Source organism: Gossypium hirsutum, chromosome A06 (genome assembly GCF_007990345.1).
Source record: "Gossypium hirsutum isolate 1008001.06 chromosome A06, Gossypium_hirsutum_v2.1, whole genome shotgun sequence".
Taxonomy (NCBI): domain Eukaryota; kingdom Viridiplantae; phylum Streptophyta; class Magnoliopsida; order Malvales; family Malvaceae; genus Gossypium; species Gossypium hirsutum.
In genome coordinates, this window is record NC_053429.1 from 58,916,939 (window position 1) to 58,942,213 (window position 25,275).

At 37.7% G+C, this 25,275-nt stretch overlaps 1 non-coding gene across 1 annotated transcript; it reads left to right on the plus strand.

Annotated features, from left to right (window-relative positions):
* Window positions 1–3,633: 3,633 nt before the first annotated feature.
* Window positions 3,634–3,740, plus strand: LOC121231281 (small nucleolar RNA R71). The gene has a single exon (XR_005929344.1). It is a non-coding gene; the product is annotated as a small nucleolar RNA R71 (small nucleolar RNA).
* The last annotated feature ends 21,535 nt before the right edge of the window (window positions 3,741–25,275 follow it).

The window sequence follows — 25,275 nt, forward strand, 5'->3', positions numbered from 1 at the left end:
CCCATGTGAAATACACCATAGAAAGTAGGCGTTGTGAATGTTGATGACGCCAGTGCTCTCTCGCCTTCTTGTAATCGTGTGAGCCAAAATGGCGTGTAGGTACCTCAGAGATGGAGGGAGAGCCGATGCCTTAGAGCAGCTAGGATTATAGGTGGCCCCACCTAGTACTAGTGCGTCCCAGCACCGTGAAGGAGAACGATGGATGTGGCAGTTGAGAGCATGTAAGTCATTCTCCTCCTTGAATTCCTTCATATATAAACCTAGTACAGTACCAAATTTTGGGAGGCTGAGCCGGTGGACTAATCAGCCTAGGCGAAATTGCACCATGCCGGGATCATCGTAGTTCATCATCACGGTCTAAAGATGAATTGTGGGGCATAATTCCATCGTAAGCTCGAGATATGTCGGCTCAATGATCCCAAAGAAAAGCTCCCAAGGGTCTATGGTAAGGAGGGCCTAAATCGCATCAGCCAACTAAACTTATTCTACTACAGCCCAATCGATGCAGCAGCCCGCAATTAAAGGTCGGGCCTGGAGTATTTGGAAGAGTTCTTCTTCCGGCCCGATGGGGAACCTCAGGAAAGGGTGACGAACTTTCGCGGTAAGACCCAAGGAAGATGACGCTCCTTTCCTTTTCTTGGAAGCAGGTACGGCAATTTTCTTTCCTCGTGAAAACGACATGGTACCTGCAATCAAAACCATTAATTCATCTTGAGGAATGGTCAAAACAAATTTTAAATAAAAATCATAATTTCAGCCACAATTACTAATACTAACCAAACTCAACCAACATAATTATTTTGATAGTATAATTTCATGACATTAGCATTGTAATGGCATGGGAATGAGCATAGTAATGGCATGGGTATGACAAAAGAGTGAGGCTTTCCTAATAACTCAATTCAACATGAAATGTATGAGAAATAATCTAATAATGCAAATCAAATGATAATAATAAGCAAGAGTGGAAATAGTATGTGAAAAATATAGATTATTTTAATAGTAAACATTAAAAATAAGTAAAATAGAGGTAAAAAGAGTAAACAAACGCTAAGGGAGAGAGGTCGGGCATAAAAAAATGGAGTGGGTAGTGGGGCACGGGCATGGCAGGGAGGGCGTGTAGACTTGCAGCGGCTAGGGTTAGGGTTTTTGAGTGAAGAAGGCAATGAATAGTGCAGCCTATTTATAGATTTTGGGGAACACGGCCATGGCACACTCCTGTGTTCCCCAATTTTCACTCGTGTGATTCGCGAATTTGAAATTTGGGTGCATCTGACAATTAACCCACGCCCGTGTTCCTTGGGTGTGTGGGTGTGCACGGCTGTGTTGCACGACCGTGTTTTGCATTGTTCGCTTCTCCCATGCCCGTGTATGGAGGCCCACGCCCGTGTTAAATTGACGGGCGTGTCTCACGCCCTTGTTGTTTTGGCAAGTTCACCTACGGCCATGTCGCACGGCCGTGGCGATTTATCGTAGCCCGTGTTAGGGAAATATTTTCCCTATTTTCACACGGCCCTAAGCACGCCTGTGTGCTTGGCCGTGTCTATGTGGTAAACCTGTATTCAAGAGATCCATTGTAAGTTAGGTGTTAAACACTTAAGATTGAAAGAAGTTAATACAGTTAGTGCTCAGGTTGCCTCCCGAGAAGCACTTATTTATAGTCTAAGCTCGACTTACCTCTCCATTGAATGGTCATGGTGGTTCGAGCAGTTTATACTCCTCATTCCTGCTATCATTCTCATCAAAATAAGGTGTCGAACTTGGGATTACTTACCTCGACTGTACCGAATGGAAAAATACTAAGTGCCGTAAGAGGAATTTCTTCATTCGGTGTGGTAGTGACAATGTGAGGATCTGCGACATCTAATAAGACTTTATCTCCAACCTTAAGTTGATGTGGGAAGGTGTTGAGCTCGTTCTAGCGTAGTTCTGGTTTATCGTGTGTTCTCGGTTTATGTGTCCGCCATTCATCTAGCTCCTCGATTTGTAGCCTTCGATCTTCATGAACAGGTCCTCTGCTACTGCTTGAGAATGACTCATGTGCTTCCTTTAGACTCATTTCCTGCAAAGTAGGTTATGCCATATTGTCAGTTTTAGTAGAGTGGGTTAAACGATCATCTTCAATTTTCGATGTGCTGCCAGAATTGCGAGCTTGAAGGGTGATTGTTTCGTCTCCTACACGGAGTGTGAGTTCACCGGTGCCAACATTAATAATCGTTTTAGCAGTTGCTAAAAAGGGACTTCCTAAAATCAAAGGAGTGTTGCTATCCTCATATATGTCTAAAACAATGAAGTCAACGGGAAATATAAATTTATCGATTTTAACTAGCACATCTTCAATAATACCCCTAGGAAATCTTATAGTTTTGTCTGCTAATTGAATACTCATCCTAGTCTGTTTGGGTTTTCCGAGACCTAATTTTTTGAACATTCTGTAGGGCATGACGTTAATACTAGCCTCTAAATCAACTAATACATTATTAACATCTAAACTACCAATTAAGTAAGGAATCGTAAAACTCCCTGGATCTTTAAGTCTGTTGGGTAGTTTATTCTGGAGAATAACTGAGCAAACTGCGTTTAGCTCCACATGCGATGCCTCGTCCAACTTCCGCTTATTTGCTAAAAATTCCTTTAAAAATTTCACTACGTTTGGCATCTGCGATAGGGCTTCAATAAACGGTAAGTTAATGTGTAATTTTTTTAAGAGTTTAAGAAATTTACCAAATTGTTCATCTAAGTGGTCTTTCCTTGTCGCGTTGGGGTATGGCACACGAGGTTTATATTTGAAATTCACTGATTTGTTTTTATTATGACCTACCTCATCTTGATCTCTGCTCACCACAGTTTCTTGCTTTGGTTCTGGCTCAAGCTCAACGAATTCTTCTTTATCTTGAACATTAATCGCGTTGAGCTGTTCCCTTAGGTTGGGTTCAGTATTACTTGGCAAGCTACCTTGTGGCCGTTCGGAGATTAGTTTGGACAGCTGGCCTATCTACGTTTCAAGCCCTTAGATCGATGCTTGTTGATTCTTAAGTGCAATCTCGGTATTTTGGAAATGAGTTTCTGACACTGATATAAACTTTGAGAGCATCTCTTTAAGGTTTGGCTTATTTTCCTGTTGGTAGGGTGGTTTTGGTAGCCTAGAGGTAGTCTCTGATTTCCTCGGCCTCCCCATGAGAAATTTGGGTGGTTCCTCCAACATGCATTGTAAGGGTTACTATATGGATTATTTTGAGATCAAGAATTATTACCCATGTAATTTAACTGCTCGTTATCCATGTTGTGGCCATAAGGTTGGTATTCCGAATTGCTTGATCCACCTCCACTTGCTTCGCATTGCATTACTGGGTGAACCTATGAAGAACTAAGAAAACCATCAATTTTCTTATTCAAGAGTTCTACCTGATTAGAGAGCATGGTGACCGAATCGACGTTTAAACACCAGCTGTTTTTGTTGGCTTTGTCCTCATGACTTGCCATTGATAGTTATTCAGTGACATCTCCTCTATAAACTCAAAAGCATCTTCAGGTGTTTTATTATTGATGGTTCCGCCAGCAGCTGCGTCAACCATTTGTCGAGTCGAAGGATTCAGGCCATTATGGAATGTTTGAACTTGCAACCATAGGGGTAAACCATGGTGAGGACACCTTCACAGTAGGTCCTTATATCTCTCTCATGCATCATAAAGAATTTTTAAGTCCATCTGCACAAACGAAAAGATATCATTACGTAATTTGGCTGTTTTAGCCTGCGAGAAATATTTTAATAAAAAAATTTCTGTCATTTGTTCCCAAATAGTAATTGATCCACGTGGTAACGAGTTCAACCACTGTTTAGCTTTGTTCATCAATGAAAAAGGGAATAACCAAAGACGAATGGCATCATTAGAAACACCATTAATTTTAAATGTATCGCATAGTTCCAAAAAGTTTGCTAAATGAGCGTTGGGATCCTCATCCTGCAAACCATCAAACTGAACAAATTGCTGTATCATTTGAATAGTGTTAGGTTTTAGTTCATAAGTATTTACAGCTACAGTAGGTCTAAATATGCTCAATTCAGTTCCTGTTAAAGAAGGTTTAGCATAATCATACATAGTGGGTGGAGTAGGATTTTGATTAACCGCAATTGCAGGAGGTAGCTGATTGTCTTGGTTTTCAGCCATCTCTTTGGTTGGGGTTTGAGTATCGTCCTCTTGCTCGTTCTCTATGTATCTTAAGCTTCGCCTTATTTCTCTTTGGTTTCTGCGAACTGTGCGATCGATTTCTTCGTCAAAGAGTAGTGGTCCTGACAGGTTTCTTCTAGTCATAAACTATAAAAACCTGCCAAGAAAAAGAAAAAGTACATTAATAAATAATAAAAAATAAAATAAAATTAACTTGCAAGAAAAATAAATGGCTAAAGTAATAAAAATTGAGCGTTCCTAATATCTTAGTTCCCCGGCAACAGCGCCAAAAACTTGATCGCGTGATTTCGTGATAGGTTTTAAATATTTATAATTAATCGTTCTTAAAACTAACTATTAGCGCGATGTAGGCAAGTGTACCTATTAAACAATAGTATAGTTTTAGCAAGACCGGATTGTCAAACCCAAAGGAACTAAAAGTACTAGTAATGACTGTCTTTTTATTATCTAGCCTAAAAATAAGGCGGTTTTGTTTTAACTAACTAATTATCTAAACTAAGAATTCACAGAAAGTAGAATTGGGAGATTACTTTTGGAAAACGATTAAATTAAGACAATACCTAAGGAAAAATCCACCTAGAGTTTACTTGTTATTCTGGCTCTGAATCGGACAATTTATTCATTTAACTTGTTTCATAGAGATCCCTAAGTTATGTTATTATCCCTATTCAAGACTAATAACGTCTAATCCCTAGATTGAATAATTGAGACTTTTCTCTAATTAACACCCTAGGGTTCCATTAACTTGATCTATGGATCTCCTTATTAGGTTTCACCCTAATCCAGCAAAATCTTGTCACCCTATCTCTAAGCGCGCAATCAACTACGCTTAATTATGACAAATGTACTCTTAGACAGTGTCTATTTCTCCTTTGAATAAGAGCTTATCTTGAATCAGTATCCTAGGATATCAAAACAAGAATTAAGAACACATAATTAAGAACAAGTTAAATATTTATCATACAATTCAAAAAATAATAACAAGATTCGTTTTAGGTTTCATCCCCCTCAGGTATTTAGGGCATTTAGTTCATAACTAAAAAGGAAAACATCTCAGAAGAATAATGAATACAAAACATAAAGAAAACCCAAAACTCCTAAAGGGAAATTGAGGGGAGATCTTCAGTCTTAATGATGAATCCAGCTTCTGAGATGGAACAATCGGCTTTCTTCGAGTAATACCTTCCTCCCTCTTTGTGCCTCCTTCTTTTCTTCCTCCTCTAAGGTGTATTTATAGGCTTTGGAATGCCTAAAAACCTTCAAAATTGGCCTATTTCGAATTGGACTAAACTTGGGCTCGGCAGGGACACGCCTGTGTGCCACGCTTGTGTGAGTCGTGCTTCAATTCTGCCAAATTGACACGGCCATGTGGTCTTCCCGTGTGAGGAAGTCCAGGCCTTGTTGATTTCATACTTTGGCCCATTTTCTCCCTTTTTGGCCCGTTTCTCGTTCCTTTCACTCTCCTATGCTCTCCTAAGTATAAAACATGAAATTAAGGCATTAGAAGCATCGAATTCACCAATTCTAAGGAAAAATCATCCATAAAATGCGTTAATCATGGGGTAAAATATGTATAAATTACGGTTTATCAAGGATACGGTCGTGTCCCGACATGCTCAAGCCATGTGAGCCACACAGGTCTTCAACATGGTCGTGTTAATAAAACACACAGGCTTGTTGCCCTTCCACACGGGCGTGTGCCCTTGTCAGCTTGAGAATTTACAAAATTTTCTAGAGTGCATATATTAGTTCTGAATTAACTCCAAAGGGTATTCGGGGCCTCATAGGCCCATAGTAGGGATATTAAGGCATTATGAGAAGTTTTAAATTGGGACAAAATTTCCTAACTAGGAAATGTATGATTGTTTGCGGTATCGAACTTGGGTAAAAGGTGTTATACTTAGTGGTATCAAAGCTATAGTTTGGTCAATTCTCAGACTAACCTAGCATGAGTACGAGTCTAGCTATACATGCCATAAATATATTGTAATAGTGTGACGACTCCTGACAAATTTAAATTGTGTTTTCATTTAGTAAATGGATCCCGACGAAGCAATGGCGGATGATGTAGAGAGTAACGCGCCGCCTCCTGCTGAAGGGACCGTACCAGTAGAGAGTAGGCCCATGACAATGAGTCAGGGAGGAGAGGCTAGAGAATCCTACCTCTATATGATGGATGCTTGGTACTCGGATTTTGTTCGTGCAAATCTGAACACTCCGCCTCCCCCACCTCCTCTGATTCCTCAGCGTGCCCATATGGCTTCCCAAGTAGTCCAATTGGTTAGAAGAGAAAAACCTCTGATAGATAGAATTAAGAAGCAAGGGGCCGAAGAATTTAGAGCAAACATAGATGCTGACCCTAAAAGGGCAAAGTTCTGGCTAGAAAATACCATTAGGGTATTTGATGAGTTGTTTTGCACACTTGAAGAGTGCATGAAATGTATTGTGTCACTCTTGTGAGACTCGGCCCACCAGTGGTGGAACACCTTTGTGTCGGTTGTACCAAGGGAAAAGATTGCATAAGAGTTCTTACAAGAGGAATTCCAAAAGAAGTACATTAGTCAGAGGTTCATAGATCAGAAGAGGAAGGAATTTCTAGAATTGAAGCAAGGCTGAATAACAGTAATAGAATATGAGCGTAAGTTCGTAAGGCTCAGTAAATATGCTAGGGAGTGCGTATCTACCGAAGCCATCATGTGCAAGAGATTTAAGGACGGATTGAACAAAGACATCCAATTATTGGTTGGCATCTTAGAGTTAAGGGAGTTTGTGGTGCTGGTTAAGAGAGCTTGCAAGGCAGAAGAATTGACAAAAGAAAAGAGAAAAGCTAATATTGAGTCTCATGACTCAAGGAAAAGACAGATAGTAAAATCACACCAATCCTCATCTAAGAGATAGAGAGAGTTCACTACTCGATCAAATGCTTTAGTGAGATTCTCAAAAGAAATAAGAATAAGCAGTACGCGACATCTAAGGCTCAGATCACTTCTATCGCGAGTGTTGGTAGTGCTCGATCGAATAGACCAGAGTGTTCACAGTGTGTAGACACCATATTGGTGAGTGTCCAGGGAATGAAAGAGGCTGTTTCAAATGTGGGTCGTTAGACCATTTCATCCAGAACTGCCCTGAAATGGGTGAGAAACATGAAAAGCAAGAGGTGAGAGCGAGTAATGCTCCTTCGAGGGGTAGACCATAAGAAGAGGGACTAGCAGTAGAGGTGCGCCTAGAGATTCTGCCGTGAGGTCCGAGGGTCGAGCGCCTGCAAGGACTTATGCCATTCGCGCTCGTGAAGAGGCATCGTCACCAGATGTGATTACGAGTACTTTCTCTCTTCATGATATTTCTATGGTTGATTTGATAGATCCGGGGTCTACCCATTCATATGCTTGTGTGAAATTGGTGTCTAGCATGAATATGTCTGTTGAGTCTATAGAATTTGTGGTAAAGGTGTCAAACCCGTTAGACAAGTATGTATTAGTTGACCAAGTATGTAACATCCCAAAATAGGGCTTAGTAGGGAATAGTGGTTTCAGGACCACAAATCTGACATCAAAATATTTATTTAATGATTATTATGAGGCCTAGAATATGAGTATATGCATGTGTTAAAGTTTCATGAAGAAATTATTTGAGTAAGGTTCAATTGGAAATTAGGGACTAAATTGAATAAATTGCAAAACCTAGATTCTAGAAGCAATTTGCATGAAATTGCTTTAGATTATAAAATAGAAGGTCTTAGGGAGTAAGTTGCCCAATTTCTAAATTTTTGGACAAAAATGGGCTTGCATGGATGAAATTTTAAAGAAAGGGCATGAGGGCATTTTGGTCATTTGGCTTTTTAATGAAATAAAATGGGAAAAATCAAGCCAAAATCAGCCATTCTTCTTCTCCATGCTGCCAAAATTCTCTTGTCACCATAGCTAGGGTTTTCAAACATTTCAAGCTCAATAGTAAGTGCTCCCAAGCCCCGTTTTTAATGTTCTTTGTATTTTTGGAATCCCAGTAGCTTGTTCTCTTCATTTCTACCCATATTTCATGCTAGGGTTTATGTTTAAAAATTTACCCATGCATGAGTTATTTGCATTTTGATGGATTATGGAGGAATATGAAAGATGAATATGTGCTAAACATCTTTTCCTAGGTGATTTTCATGAAAGACCCTTGTAGGGACCATTTTGCAAAAGTTATAAATTGTGTGGTAGAAATAAGAAAATAATGGGAAATGTGGGTTGCCATAAGAGCGAAAAGTGTTCGGCTAGTCTTGGGTAAGATAGAAAGTGCATGTGTTTCATTATACGAGCCTAGGGACTAAATCGTAAAAATGTTAAAGATTAGGGGCAAAACAGTCATTTGGACTGGGGTGAGAATTAGACTTGTAATGTATAATGTGGGGTATTAATGATATAATTTTGTTGTTATAGATCCCGATGAACAAATTTTGAAGGTCGATCGAGGTAAACGAAAGTTTCGGAATAATCAAAACACAGCTCCGAAATAAATACCAAGTAAGTTCGGATAACTTAAAGTAAACCCCTAATATGCATATTTGTATGATTTATTGATGCATGATGATTTCATTTATTATTGGCATGAAATATCATAGAAATGCATATTTGATGGTAACATGTGAAAAATGTTTCGGTTGAGGTTGAAAAAAGGGATTCGACGGATAAACCCTGATTGATATGTGTAACGAGATCCTGCATGTGTTGCAGTAAGGATTTAGCCCGGACGAGTAATCTTTTGATCTCAAATATTGAAAGGATCTAGCCTGGACGGGTGTTACTTTGAATGGTCGAGCCTCCCGAAGAATATGTGTGCATTATGGATTTAGCCCGGACGGGTAATCCGATTAGAGTTTGAATTTAGCCCGGACTGGTAATTCAGATCCAAGCTCATTAAGGGTGTTTTTTGTATTAAAGGATTTAGCCTGGACTGGTAATCCCGACATCATCTTATGAGTTCATAAAATGGGGGATTTAGCCTGGACTGGTAATCCCGCCATAAAATGTGAGGTTTGCGGGAGTGCGTATAGGGAATGATCATCCGTATGAATTGACGATTAATGGGTATTCCATCGAGATTTCCTAGAAACTCAACGAGATTAACATGAGATGTTTGTGTAAATGAGATGTTGAATGATGATCTCATCTAGTTAAATTATATGATGCTTGATTATGTTACTGACTTATTGATTGAGTGCATGTAATAGGGAACCATTTAATAATTGTTGGTTTCCTTATCTATCATGGATGCATGTTAAATACTTGGTAAGTTTACTTTCCTGTTATTCGAGCTTACTAAGCATGTAAATGCTTACCCCTCCCTTTTTCCCTATCTCACAGAGCTCGAGGACTCATAAGGACTGGAAGACGATTGGAGAGTCAACACACTATCAACTAGTCAAGCTTTTGTATAAAGACATTTTTATTTTGTTCAATGGCATGTATAGGATTTTTGAGTATTTTGTTATATGTGTCATTTGATTTGCCAAATGAAGGCATGTAAAAATATGTTTATCTTTTTGTATATGGCCATGAAAATTGGCTTAATTGAAGTAGGCTACGACCTACGAATTTTTGTATGGTTTTATTTACAAGTGATGGGTTGTTACCAATTGGCAATGAGTTACATGAACGAGCCAATTTTTGACGAATTAAAGTGACATGGAAATTGATAAACACTAAATGGGAAATAACCTTTCATGTATGAAACCAATGATATGAGGTTTCCATACAACTAGTTTTATCAAGAATATTTACAGGTGTATAATCATGTTTTCCTTCGAACTTGGTAACCACTAGGTATAAGAAGTAGAAAGGGGTGGCTTAAGGCTTGGAAAATAGCCTATTAGGGTCCACATATTTGTCCCGCACTGCCTTTAGGTACGTTATAAGCCTCGAAGGCCTATATAAGGGACGAGATATTCATGGTTGAATGGTTTTAAATTTGAGAAAAAATTTGTGACCCAAATAGTGTGCTATACGTGTAAAGCCCCGGTAATGCCTCGAACTCTATCCCGGTGTCGAATACAGGTGAGGGGTGTTACAAAGTATGTAAAAATTGTCCCTTGACAATTAGAGGTCATTATTTTCAGGCTAACCTCATGTTATTGTTGGTTGATGAGTTTGGCATTATCCTTGGTATGGATTGGTTGTCTACCCATGATGTCATAGTAAATTGTGGGAAGAAATTCATTGAACTGAAATGTGAAAACGGGGATATTCTTCGGGTTGAATCAAGTGAACCGAATAGCTTACCTATAGTGATTTCTTCTTTGACTGCTGAAAAATATATGAGAAAGGGGTATGAGTCTTATCTCACATTTGTGTTGAATACCTAAGTGTCAGAAGTGAAGATTAAATCAGTGTCAGTGGTATGTGAGTTTTCGAATGTGTTTCCAGAGGAGTTGTCTGGACTGCCTCTAGCTAGGTAAGTCAAATTTGGTATTGAGTTAGTCCCTGGTACTGCGCCTATATCGATTGCCCCATATAGGATGACACCGTTGGAGTTAAAAGAGTTAAAGGCTCAGCTACAAGAATTAATGGATAAAGGTTTTGCGAGACTGAGCTATTCTTCGTGGGGTGCTCCGGTACTTTTTGTGAGAAAAATACGAGTCGATGAAGTTGTGTATAGACTACAGACAACTCAACAAGGTGACGATGAAGAACAAGCATCCCTTGCCAAGGATCGACGATTTGTTTGACCAATTGAAAGGAGCCACAGCGTTCTCTGAGATAGACTTAAGATCTGGCCACTACCAACTAAGAGTTAAGGAACAAGATGTACCGAAAATCGCATTTCAGACAAGGTACGGGCATTATGAATTCCTTGTCATGCCCTTTGGCTTAACAAATGCTCCCTCCATGTTTATGGACTTAAATGAACCGTATTTTTTGGACATACTTGGATAAATTTGTTGTGGTTTTATCAATGATATATTAATTTATTCTCATGATGAGAGTGATCATACGGAGCATTTGAGAACTGTTTTGTAGACTTCAAGATATAAGCAGTTATATGCCAAGTTTAGTAAAAGTGAGTTTTGGCTCCGAGAGGTCGGATTCCTAGGACACATCGTGTTGGATGATGGGATTAGAGTTGACCCGAGTAAGATCTCGGCTATTGTTGAGTGGAAACCGCCAAAGAATATATCAGAGATTAGAAGCTTTCTAGGCTTAGTGGGTTACTACAGACAATTTTCCATGATTGCTACTTCGACGACAAGGTTGTTGCAGAAAGATGTCAAGTTCGAATGGACAGAAAATGCCAACAGAGTTTTGAGAAACTAAAGGCGTTATTGACTGAAGCTCCAATTTTAGTGCAACCGGAACCGGGAAAAGAATTCGTAGTGTATAGTGATGCATCCTTGAATGGATTAGGATGCGTACTCATGTAAGAAGGTAAGGTGATAGCGTATGCCTCGAGACAACTGAAGCCACATGAGAAAAACTATCTGACTCACAACTTAGAGTTAGCCGCCATAGTGTTCGCACTGAAGATTTGGAGACACCATTTATATGGCGAGAAATGTCGAGTATTCACTGACCATAAAAGCCTAAAATACTTGATGACTCAAAAGGATTTAAATCTATGGAAATGAAGGTGGCTAGATTTGATTAAAGATTATGAGTTAGTAATTGACTATCACCCGGGAAAGGCAAACATGGTCGCTAATGCATTAAGTAGGAAGTCATTGTTTGCCTTAAGAGCTATGAATACTCAGTTGTCCGTAATCGAGGATGGTTCAATTCTAGAAGAGTTGAGAGCTAGACCTATGTTTCCTCAAGAGATTTGTGAAGCTCAGAAAAGTGATAAATATTTGCAAGCCAAGATGACTTAGTGTGAGACAGTTGATGAATCAGATTTTTGGATTAGTGCCGACGGTTGTTTGATGTTTTGAGATAGAGTCTGTGTACCTAGAAATGATGAGCTCATTGGGAAAATTCATTACGAGGCACATAGTAGTTGTATGTCAATCCATCCAGGTAGTACTGAGATGTATAGTAACTTGAAGAGATTTAATTGGTGGTCAGGTATAAAAAGAGACATCTCAGAGTTTGTAACGAGATGTTTGATTTGTCAGCAAGTGAAAGCCGAGCACCAAGTACCTTCAAGTTTACTTCAGCCAATAATGATTCTAGAGTGGAAATGGGACCGGATTACTATGGACTTCGTGACTGGATTGCCGTTGGGGACAAAGTTGAATTTTAGCACAGCTTTCCATCCACAAACTGACACCCAGTCGGAGAGAGTAATTCAACTGGGAAAAGTACTTACTGCTGGTAGAGTTTGCCTACAACAATAGCTATCAGTCGAGTTTGAAAATGGCGCCTTACGAGGCTTTATACGGGCGTAAGTGCCGAACACCCTTGTTTTGGACTGAACTCAAAGAAAGTTAGATTCACGGGGTTGACTTAGTCAAAGAGACCGAACAGAAAGTTAAGGTAATTCATGATTGTTTGAAGGCTGCTTTGGATAGACAGAAATCCTACGTGGATTTGAAACGAAAGGAAATTGAGTTTCAAGTAGGTGATAAAGTGTTTTTGAAAGTTTCCCCGTAGAAGAAAGTCCTCAGATTCGGTAAGAAAGGAAAATTAAGTCCCCGTTTTATTGAACCTTATAAGGTGACTAAGAGAATTGCACCGGTAGCTTATCAATTAGCTTTACCATCCGAGTTAGAGAAGATCCACAATGTTTTCCATGTGTCGATGTTGCGCCATTACCGTTCTGACCATTTGCACGTTCTTTTGCCAACAGAGGTTGAGATTCGATCATACATGACTTATCGCGAAGAGCCGGTTAAAATCTTAGCCCGAGAGGTCAAGCAATTAAGAAATAAAAGTATAGCACTCGTGAAAGTACTGTGGCATCGACATGAAGTTGAAGAGGCCATATGGGAACCTGAGGAGACTATGAGAGATCAATACCATAACCTTTTCACTGGTAAGATTTTCGGGGACGAAAATCCCTATGGGGGGATAATTGTAACAACCTGATTTTGGGTTTAGTCGGAACAGTGGTTTCAAAACCACTAACCCAAGGTCATAAAAATTATTTTTAACATTATTTTATGTGTTATAGCATATTATATGAATGCATGAAAATTTTGGTGAAATAATTTTAGCGATTGCATGCTCAATTGCGAAAAAGGACTAAATCGCATAAAGGGGAAAAGTTTTGTTCTTCTAACAAATGGTGTTAAATAGCTAAAGAATCATAAATAGGGGTCTTTAAAGGGAAAATAGACCCTTCTCAATAGGGTGGTCGGCCATAGAGACAAATAGGAGTAGAAAAGTCAAAATTAGGTGAAGTTAGTAGCTTAATTTTGACTAGAAATAAAACAAAAAGAAAAAGGGTTGTCATCTTTTTCATCTCTTGTCCATACCACTGAAAATATCAGCCATTTACGGGTTTGGAGCTTCAAAATTCAGCCACTCTTCACCCTTACAAGTAAGTGATTTTGATGACATTTCTTGATAATTTTTGTACTTTTGGAACCCTTGTAGCATAATCTAGCTAATGAGGGGACTATTTTGCAAAATGGTTGAAAGTCAAGGGTTTTACCACAAGAGTGTTCATGTTTTTTTTTCTAATTTTTTATGAAAGAAAATGAATCTTGGTTGTAAAACAAACAACTTTTGTGAAGTAGTTTCCATGGAAACCCTAACTAAGGACCATTTTGCATAAGTTATAAATCATGTAGTAAACGTGTGAAATAATGGGAATTGTGGGATTCTTTTAGTATAAAAAGAATTCGGCTAGTCTTGGTTAGTGAGAAAATTTGATAAAAATCGATTTACGAGCCTAGGGGTAAAATATTAATTTTGTAAAAGTCTAGGGGCAAAATGGTTATTTTGCCAAAATATGATTTATGAAATGCATTGATTAATATGATGATTTAATTAGTGAATTTTTATCATTTTAGATCAAGAAATACAAAATCCGAACTTAGACCGGGGGAAGGCCAAACAAGTAGATTAAATCCAATTAGTCGCCACTTTTTGTATACTGAGGTAAGTTGTAAGTAAGTAAGACAACTTTATCATTATTATGCGTTGAATGATTAATTTTGCGTAATATGGTTAAAATTACTTATGAATAATGCATGATGAAATTCAATGTAGTAGAGTCCCGATTGAACCTAGGAATAGATTGGATATCCATGCTATGACGTTTGGGTGATATGTGTACTACTGTAAGACCATGTCTAGGACATGGCATCGGCCACCCTATGAGAGTCAGTATAAGACCGTGTCTAGGACATAGCATCGGCCTTGACATGAGAGCTAGTGTAAGACCATTTATGGTACATGGCATCGGCCTCGACTTGTGAGCCAGTGTAAGGCCTGTAAGAGTATGCCCAAAGATCAATCACGAGATTGTTGTAATAACATACTTGATTTATCATGTTTATTGATATAAGGCATTGCCATTATTATTTCAGTTTCTTTTTTGTGTACATAAATAAACTGTTTTATAATAATATCCTGAGAATAATATGATTATTCTTAAAAGATCCTTAGTCAAGTATTATTGTTGGCTAGGACAACAATAATGCATTAAGACTAACATGTAGTTGATTGATGATAAAGAGTTGTCATTGATATGGAGTGTCAAAATCAATGCATGAATATGTGTGTTAGAGAACAACATATTGGACTGACCTGCTATGAGTATGTTTCTTGGATTATTATGTAATTGTCACAACATTACTCATAGTGATTAATATGTATATGATCCTCATACTTGAGATCATCATTATCCCAACATCGTGAGTTGTATATTTTGATATAGTCAAACGAACATCGTAACTGGTTGTTCTATAATGACTAATGTTGGATATACCACAATCTATGTAGAGGGATATGGTTGATCAATATAGGATAAGTCCATCCTACATAATGGGAGTAATATCTTAAGCCACTTGATTGAGTGAGACTAGAAATGCATGGCCATGCTCAAATAAGTTGATATGAGATGTCATACTTATTTGTGTATCATAGTTCACTTAAGGTATCAAGAAACATGGGGTGGACTATGCAAGTGTGACTATTCCATGACTTGTGTCCATTCCAAAGATATAGGACTTAAGGATTAATGCATGAAAGGTTAATCACAAAAGGTTATGTAGAATCATGACTTCTCGTAACTTAGGTAGCAATGATGCATTGCTAGATACCACTCATTGTTTGTAACATTAGAATCGTTCTAATATTACTGCTAACATTACAAGAACCTATAGGGTCACACCCTATGGTTGAAATGAACGGAGTAAAACATAGTTGGTATTGTATTCTGATTGTCAGATGAATTAAATTAATTATAGAATTAATTTAATTGGGCAATCAAATTGTTGAACATACTATACGTACAAGGATGTTGTACACATAATCAGAACATAATTTCATTAGTATATGAATTTGGTTCGATATAAGTTTAAATAAATATAGTTTACCGAAATCTTTATTATAATTAATGTAATTATAATTTTTGGTTAAACATTATTATATTTATTTTAATAATGACTATTATATTCAGATTATTTTTAATGAATTAATATTCATTAAAAAGATATACCAATTAAAAGGGTGTTATATATGGCAAGGGTAAAAACCCTAAAGAGATAATATATAAATAAGCCCGAAACTATGCAAAAGGGTCTAGCAGCCGTCAAGCATAAAAATCACAGAAATAGTTTCTGAGATTTTTCTATTGTTCATTGTCAACTGGGTGGACTACGTAGAGGCCGACATCAGAAAGGTTGCGGCTTGGTTCGATAGTGGTTTAGGATTCCCGTTGCCCAGGCGTCGCTGTCTACTCAGATTGAAGTTTCGGTAATTTCGAAACCTTTTATCACCCCGATACGTTCCTTACACATAGATCCATGGTTTGGATCGCCGGAATGTTTTTAATTATTTTATTTTTCTGCTGCGCCTTGGAGGCACCGGCGTTCCAACAGTTGCATCAGAGCCACTTGTGTGATACGGACTCGGATTTAAATACTTAGGTATGCAATTGTATGAGATGCATGTTTTAATTTTATTATGTTTTTATGTTTAAATCGTTTAAGCAGAATCTGATAACTGTTCCTTTCGATAAGTGATTAAATGTTAATCATGGTGTTATGGCCTATTCAGTTTTATGTTATTGCTGTAAACCTTAATAAATCTGTTATGATGTAGCGGTGATTTTACAATTTCCAGTAAGAGTTTACTAGCCAGTAGAACAAAGGGTTGTTCCGATATGAAACCTCAAGGATTAAAATCCTAAAAACACGATCTGTTGATAAAATTTATCAAATCGTGAGGTTTCATTCGACTAAGGTATGCGGTTCATACCACGGGGGCTTTGCCCCCACACCCCCAGGGATGAGGATCAGGCGGCTACGGTCGCGGGCTGCCTCAGATCCCCATCATCTTCCAGTATGTTTTGTAATAAATAAAACTTAATGGGCCATAAAAAGGTTGAAAGGATATTTTAATATTTCACTTGACAAAAACGTTGAATGATATATACTATTTTTGAAATGCACGGTGTTTGAAATGCATAGTTATAGCCCGATGACCCATTTGATAAAAGGTTGTAATTTTATAAATACGGCCTACGTGTCATGCCTTACTACCATTCTTTTGTATTTCTCTTCACATCTTACTCCCTCGTATGTAAAACGAGTTTCTAAATTTTGTAATTTGTAAAAGTTACTGTGGACTAGACAAGAAGGAAGATGGGCCGACTAGTGTGGATCAACAACTTGTGAAATGGCTTACACCTTTAGGTTCCCTTTTGGTTCTCCTATTGGCTTGGGTTGAACCACCATAGTTTATGGGCTATAACTATTGCATTTATTTATTGCTTTACTTACTCATGTATGAGATGCTATGGATGTCTAAAGCATGCAAATTTGGTAATAATAAACCCCATTAATTGATGAGATCAATTAAAAGATTAAATGGACTAAAGTAGACCATAATTGGTGAGATGTAACACTCTAATAAAATCCCTCTATTAAAATATTAAGTCAACATGGCCTTCCAATTTATGCCCTCGTTAAGGCCTCGATCAATACTATGTAGGTTTTGCCAAAGCGAAGTACTAGTATTTATCTTGGTTAAACGCGAAGAATAAACAAGTGATATTCGCTGGTTAAAAATTGGTTAATGACTTAACTAGGTTACTCTAATAGGATTAGAAACCTAGAGGCAAGTAATTTGGATAAATCATAAGATGATTAGAACAAGAGTTGTTCACCAAATTGTAGGAGTTACATATGATGTAATTAACAAGTGTTGCTTACTTAAATAACCATAATCTTGAGAGTAAAGCCAAAGCTGACTTAAGAGGAGGTGAAATATGGATCCTTGACCCACTAGAAATACTTTCAAGAAATTCTTTCTGAAATTAATATATGAGGGTTATTAATTTTGAAATAGAATAGTGGGAAACATCATATAATAAAGTCCTTTTAATATTGGTAAATTTATTCACACGCATATTTATTGTTGTAGATATATTATGGCTGCAAACACTAATACACTCTCATTGCAATCGGTCCTTGAGAAGGACAAATTGAATGGTTTGAACTTTCTTGACTGGTTCCGTAACTTGAGGATTGTCCTCAAATAAGAACGGAAATTATATGTCATTGAAAAATCACTTCCTGATGAACCACCTGCTAATGCCTCAAGGGCTGATAAAGATGCTTACAAGAAGCATCTCGATGATATGGTAGACGTTGGATGTCTTATGCTTGCCACTATGAATCCTGAGATTCAAAAGCAACATGGGGATATGGTTGCTTATGATATGATCGAGCACTTGAAAGAACTATATCAAGGGTAAGCAAGGCAAGAGAGGTTCGATATCTCTAAGGCCCTATTCCAATGTAAGCTGGATGAAGGAAGCCCAGTAGGACCTCATGTCCTTAAGATGATTGGTTATATTGAAAGCCTGTCTAAGCTTGGGTTTCCATTGGGCCAAGAGTTGGCCACTGATGTTATTCTGCAATCGTTGCCGGATAGCTACAGCCAGTTTGTCCTCAACTTCAATATGAATGAAATTGACAAGACTCTGCCACAATTGCTTAGCATGTCACAAACTGCTAAAGGCAACATGAAAAAGGTTAGACCCAAGCCCATACTAATGGTCCGTAACAATAAGGGCAAGGGAAAGGCCAAAGTCCCGACAAAGCCTAAGGGCAAAGGTAAGCCCAATCTTGGAAAAGGAAAGGCTGCACTGAAACCTAAAGGTGAGGTGTCTAAGGAAGGAAACTATTTTCATTGTGGTGTGACTGGACATTGGAAGCGGAACTGCCCTGTCTATCTTGAGGAAATCAAGAAGGCCAAAGCAAGCGAAACGTTTGCTTCAGGTATTTATGTTATTGATATTAATTTATCAACTACTACTTCTTGGGTATTAGATACTGGTTGTGGTTCTCATATTTGTACTTCTGTATAGGGACTACAAAGGAGTAGGACTTTGGCTAGAGGAGATGTGGACCTGCGAGTTGGAAATAGAGCAAGAGTTGCTGCATTAGCTGTGGGAACATATACTTTATCTTTGCCTAGTGGACTTGGTTTAATTTTAGAGGATTATTATTTTGTGCCCAGTTTGACTAAAAACATTATTTCAACTTCTTGTTTAGACAAAATTGGTTTTGACATAATAATTAAGAATAATTGTTGTTCCTTTTATCTCAATAATGTTTTCTATGGTTCGGCACAATTGATTAATGGCCTCTATATTTTAGATCAAATGAATCCCATTTACAACATAAATACTAAAAGATCTAAAATAAATGACTCAAATCAAACTTATCTTTGGCATTGTCGTTTGGGCCACATAAGTGAGAAACGCATATCCAAACTCCATAAAGATGGCTCTTGGATTCATTTGTTTTTGAACAATTTGAAGTATGTGAATCTTACTTATTAGGAAAAATGACTAAATCTCCTTTTACTGGTAAAAGTGAACGAGCTAGTGATTTATTGGGCTTAATACATTCAGATGTATGTGGACCAATAAATACACAAGCCAGAGGTGGATTTCACTACTTCATTACTTTCACTGATGATTTCAGTAGATATGGGTATGTTTATCTCATGCGCCATAAGTATGAGGCCCTTGAAAAGTTCAAGGAATTCAAAAATGAAGTACAAAATCAACTAGGCAAAACTATTAAGACACTTCGATCTGATCGAGGTAGAGAGTATTTGAGCCTAGAGTTTGATGATCTTTTGAAGGAATGTGGGATTGTCTCACAACTTACTCCTCCTGGTACTCCTCAATGGAATGGAGTTTCTGAGAGAAGAAATCGAACTCTATTAGACATGGTTCGATCCATGATGAGTCATGCTGATCTACCGACTTCCTTTTGGGGACATGCACTTGAAACAGCTATTTTCACACTAAATTATGTTCCATCTAAATCGGTTCAAAAGACGCCATATGAGATGTGGACGGGGAAATGTCCCAGTATGTCTTTTATGAAAATTTGGGGTTGCGAAGCTTATGTTAAACGTCAGACGTCTACTAAGCTTGAACCCAAATTTGAAAGGAGTATCTTTGTGGGGTATCCGAAAAAAACCAAAGGATATTATTTCTTTAATCCCACTGAGAACAAAGTGTTTGTTGCTCGGACTAGTGTCTTCCTAGAGAGAGAATTTGTTTTTAGAAAAGGAAGTGGGAGAAAGATTGAACTTGAAGAAATTCGAGAATCACAAGATACCACTGAACCAGAGATAGAACATCAGCAAATTCCACAAGAAATTGAGGAACAAGTAATTGTTGTAGAAACACAACCACTGCGTAGATCTTTAAGAGAACACCATGCACCTGAGAGATATGGATTTCTCATTACAATGCATGGCGACATTCTTCTTATAGATCAAGATGAGCCTAGGACTTATCAAGAAGCGGTGGTGAGCCCAGATTCTGAGAAATGGTTCGAGGCCATGAGATCTAAGATGGATTCCATGTATGAAAACCAAGTATGGACTTTGGTTGACCCACCCAAAGGGGTTAAACCTATAGGGTACAAGTGGGTTTTCAAAAAGAAAACGGACATGGATGGTAATGTACAAACATACAAGGGGCGATTAGTCGCTAAAGGTTTTCATCAAATTCATGGTGTTGACTATGATGAAACTTTTTCTCCTGTAGCTATGTTTAAATCCATCAGGATCTTGCTCACCATAGCTGCATTTCATGATTATGAAATCTAGCAAATGGATGTCAAAACAGCTTTCCTTAATGGGAAACTTGAAGAGGATGTGTACATGACACAACCTAAAGGTTTTGTCAATCCAAAGGATGTTGGAAAGATATGTAAGTTACAAAGATCCAATTATGGATTAAAGCAAGCTTCTCGAAGTTGGAATCTTCGTTTAACGATGCAATCAAAGAGTTTGGTTTTATCAAAAATGAAGATGAGCCATGTGTATACAAGAAAGTTAGTGGGAGCACAATCACATTCTTGGTACTGTATGTGGATGACATACTTATCATGGGCAATGACATACCTACCTTACAGTCTATTAAGACTTGGTTAGGAAGTTGTTTTTCTATGAAGGACTTGGGCGAAGCCACTTACATCTTAGGAGTCAAGATCTATAGAGATAGATCAAGACGACTACTAGGTCTAAGTCAAGGTACATATATAGATAAAGTATTGAAAAGGTTCAATATGGAAGAATCTAAGAGAGGATTCCTACCTATGAGACATGGTATTTCACTCTCGAAGGAAATGTGTCATTCAACTCCACAAGAGAGAGAACGCATGAGTAAAATTCCATATGCTTCTGCTATTGGATCTATCATGTATGCCATGTTATGTACCCGTCCAGATGTCTCATATGCCTTAAGTATGACGAGCAGGTACCAAGTAGATCCCGGTGAAGGTCACTGGACCACAGTCAAGAATATCCTTAAGTACTTGAGAAGAACTAAGGATACGTTCCTAATATATGAAGGTGAGGAAGAGTTAAGTGTAAAAGGTTACACTGATGCCAGCTTCCAAACTGACAAGGATGATTCTCGATCGCAATCAGGTTTTGTGTTTTGCCTTAATGGTGGTGCTGTGAGCTGGAAGAGTTCAAAGCAAAGTACAGTAGCCGATTCTAGAACAGAGGCCGAGTATATTGCAGCTAGTGAGGCAGCAAAAGAAGCTGTTTGGATCAAGAAGTTCATTACTGAACTAGGGGTTGTGCCTAGCATATCAGATGCTATAGAACTTCGATGTGATAACAATGGAGCTATTGCACAAGCTAAAGAACCCAGATCTCACCAGCGATCTAAACATATACTTAGGCGCTACCATCTTATTCGAGAGATTATCGATCGAGGGGATGTAGAGATATGTAGAGTACCTACAGATGATAACATTGCTGATCCCTTGACCAAGCCTCTGACACAGCAGAAGCATGATCGTCACACTAAGTCACTTGCTATTAGATATATGAGTGATTGGTCTTAGTGCCAGTGGGAGATTGTAAGAGTATGCCCAAAGATCAATCACGAGATGGTTGTAATAACATACTTGATTTATCATGTTTATTGATATAAGGCATTGCCATTATTATTTCAGTTTCTTTTCTGTGTACATAAATAAACTATTTTATAATAATGTCCTGAGAATAATATGATTATTCTTAAAAGATCCTTAGTCAAGTATTATTGTTGGCTAGAACAACAATAATGCATTAAGACTAACATGTAGTTGATTGATGATAAAGAGTTGTAATTGATATGGAGTGTCAAAATCAATGCATGAATATGTGTGTTAGAGAACAACATATTGGACTGACCTGCTATGAGTATGTTTCTTGGATTATTATGTAATTGTCACAACATTACTCATAGTGATATATATGTATATGATCCTCATACTTGAGATCATCATTATCCCAACATCGTGAGTTGTATATTTTGATATAGTCAAACGAACATCATAACTGGTTGTTCTATAAAGACTAATGTTGGAAATACCACAATCTATGTAGAGGGATATGGTTGATCAATATAGAATAAGTCCCTCCTACATAATGGGAGTAATATCTTAAGCCACTTGGTTGAGTGAGACTAGAAATGTATGGCCATGATCAAATAAGTTGATAGGAGATGTCATACTTATTTCTGTATCATAGTTCACTTAAGGTATCAAGAAACATGGGATGGACTATGCAAGTGTGACTATTCCATGACTTGTGTCCATTCCAAAAATATAGGACTTAAGGATTAATGCATGAAAGGTTAATCACAAAAGGTTATGTCGAATCATGACTTCTCGTAACTTAGGTAGCAATGATGCATTGCTAGATGCCACTCATTGCTTGTAACATTAGAATCGTTCTAATATTACTGCTAACATTACAAGAACCTATAGGGTCACACCCTATGGTTGAAATGAACGGAGTAAAACATAGTTGGTATTGTATTCTGATTGTCAGATGAATTAAATTAATTATAGAATTAATTCAATTGGACAATCAAATTGTTGAACATACTATACGTACAAGGATGTTGTACACATAATCAGAACATAATTTCATTAGTATATGAATTTGGTTCGTATATAAGTTTAAATAAATATAGTTTACCGAAATCTTTATTATAATTAATGTAATTATAATTTTTGGTTAAACATTATTATATTTATTTTAATGATGACTATTATATTCAGATTAATTTTAATGAATTAATATTCATTAAAAAGATATACCAATTAAAAGGGTGTTATATATGGCAAGGTAAAAACCCTAAAGAGAAAATATATAAATAAGCCGGAAACTATGCAAAAGGGTCTATCAGCCGTCAAGCATAAAAATCACTGAAATAGTTTCTGAGATTTTTCTACCGTTCATTGTCAACTGGGTGGACTACGTAGAGGCCGATATCGGAAAGGTTGCGGCTTGGTTCGATAGTGGTTCAGGATTTTTGTTGCCTAGGCGTCGTTGTCTACTCAGATTGAAGTTTCGGTAATTTCTAAACCTTTTATCACCTAGATACGTTCCTTACACATGGATCCATGGTTTTGATCGACGGAATGTTTTTAATTATTTTATTTTTTCGCTGCGCCTTGGAGGCACTGGCATTCCAACAAGGCCATGTCTGGCACAAGGCATTGGCAAATTCACCCTTTTGTGTAAAGCTTGTCAGATATCCTTTATTATTCCAAATGGTTTCACGGGTTATTTTAAAAGCTTATGAGAGTGATATGGGATGACATAATCATGTTGTGAGTGGTACAGGTTCGTATTCGAAACTCATGAGAAATAAGTCTAGTTGTGTTGCCTCAATGGTAAGAATGACATGAGTAAGTTCTAGCTATGGAAATGATCTTGGGGACGATATTGTAGTATTTGGCTTATACCTGTGATAGAAAAGCTTGTGGTGATATTTATCTTTATTTATTCAAGAATGTGTGTTGATTTATAATATTCATTGTTGATGTTGTTACTTATTTATATGCAACTTACTAAGCTTTATGCTTATTCCCTCTCTTTTCCATTTTCTTATAGTTCCTCCAAGTTAGCATAGGGAATCAAGGGATGTCGGAGGCATCGATCACACTATCACCTGAAGCTTTTGATATAGCTAGTTTAAATGTTTTAATTGTGGCATGTATAGGGACTTAAATCTTTTTTTTTAGTGTCTTGTTAGTTTAGCCACAAGTGTTGACATATGATAGATGTGATATTCATTTTGTATAGGCCATTAATGTTGGCTAATATTGATTATTATTAAACAGATTTGATGTAAATTTCTCATGGTTGTGGTTGATTTGGTCATATGTGTTATGCTTGGATTGGTTTTGGTTGATATTGTATAGGTTGGTGTTAGTAAGGGTGGCAAAAAGGCTTGGTAAATAAACTTATTTTTGTCCATAGGGCAGACACACGGGCGTGTGTCTAGACTATGTGTGACACACGGCTTGCCCCACAGGTGTGTAGTTAGGTCGTGTGTCCCCTGCACCTCAATTTTACAAGTTAGTATGCATGGTAGTAAACACATGGGTAGAGACACGATCATATGTCTCAACCATGTGGAGGACACGACCTAACACACGGGCGTCTGTCGTGGCCGTGTGCCTTTAAGGGGTTGCTGATGTTATAAACAGAATGTCAAGGTTTTTGCACACGGGCTAAGACACAGGCGTGTCATGGCCGTGTGGAAGACATGGGTCATAGACACAGGCGTGTGCCAAGTCGTGTGAAAACCCTGTAGGTTCGAATCAAAAAATAAATTTGCACGGGCTAGGGACACGGGCGTGTCCTGACATGTTCAGGCCATGTAAGCCACACGAACCTTCAACATGGCCATGTTAAGAAAACACACGGGCTTGTTGCCCTTCCACACGGGCGTGTGCCCCTGTCAGCTTGAGAATTTACAAAATTTTCTAAAGTGCACAGATTAGTTCTGAATTAACTCCAAAGTGTATTCGGGGCCTCGTAGGCCCATAGTAGAGACATTAAGGTATTATGAAACTTTTTAAATTGGGACGAAATTTCATAGCTAGGAAATGTATGATCGTTTGTGTTTAAGTCCGATAACACCTCGTATCCTATTCTGGCGTCGAACTCGGGTAAGAGGTGTTACACATTCAATCAAATACATCTCTAAATTGGTTACCAAACATACCAAATCAATTCACCAAAGTTTCATTCATCCCATCATGCTTTTGTTTATGCTAAACCATAATCTGCTAAACTATTTCACATTCAAAATGGTCATTCAAAATGCCAAACATGTTATTAACCAAAAGGATATACATATAGGCATTGTGGTGATCCAACGGATATGTTCCGCAAAATTGAAAATCTATAAGGAAAAAAGTAGACAATGGGTAAACATTTTAAATGCTTAGTAAGTCCATATGAAATTTACTTAACTTATCTTGACAATACAACAATTTAGCAATTAAACACATTGGTACAAATATGGCATACCATTGGCATCTAACACTTTCATGTACATTCACAAATACATCAAAAAGTTTAGTTCATTTGCATAACTATATCATGATACCATGATACTCAAAACAAATGTATATATATATATACAATCATTCAATCACATATCAAATACT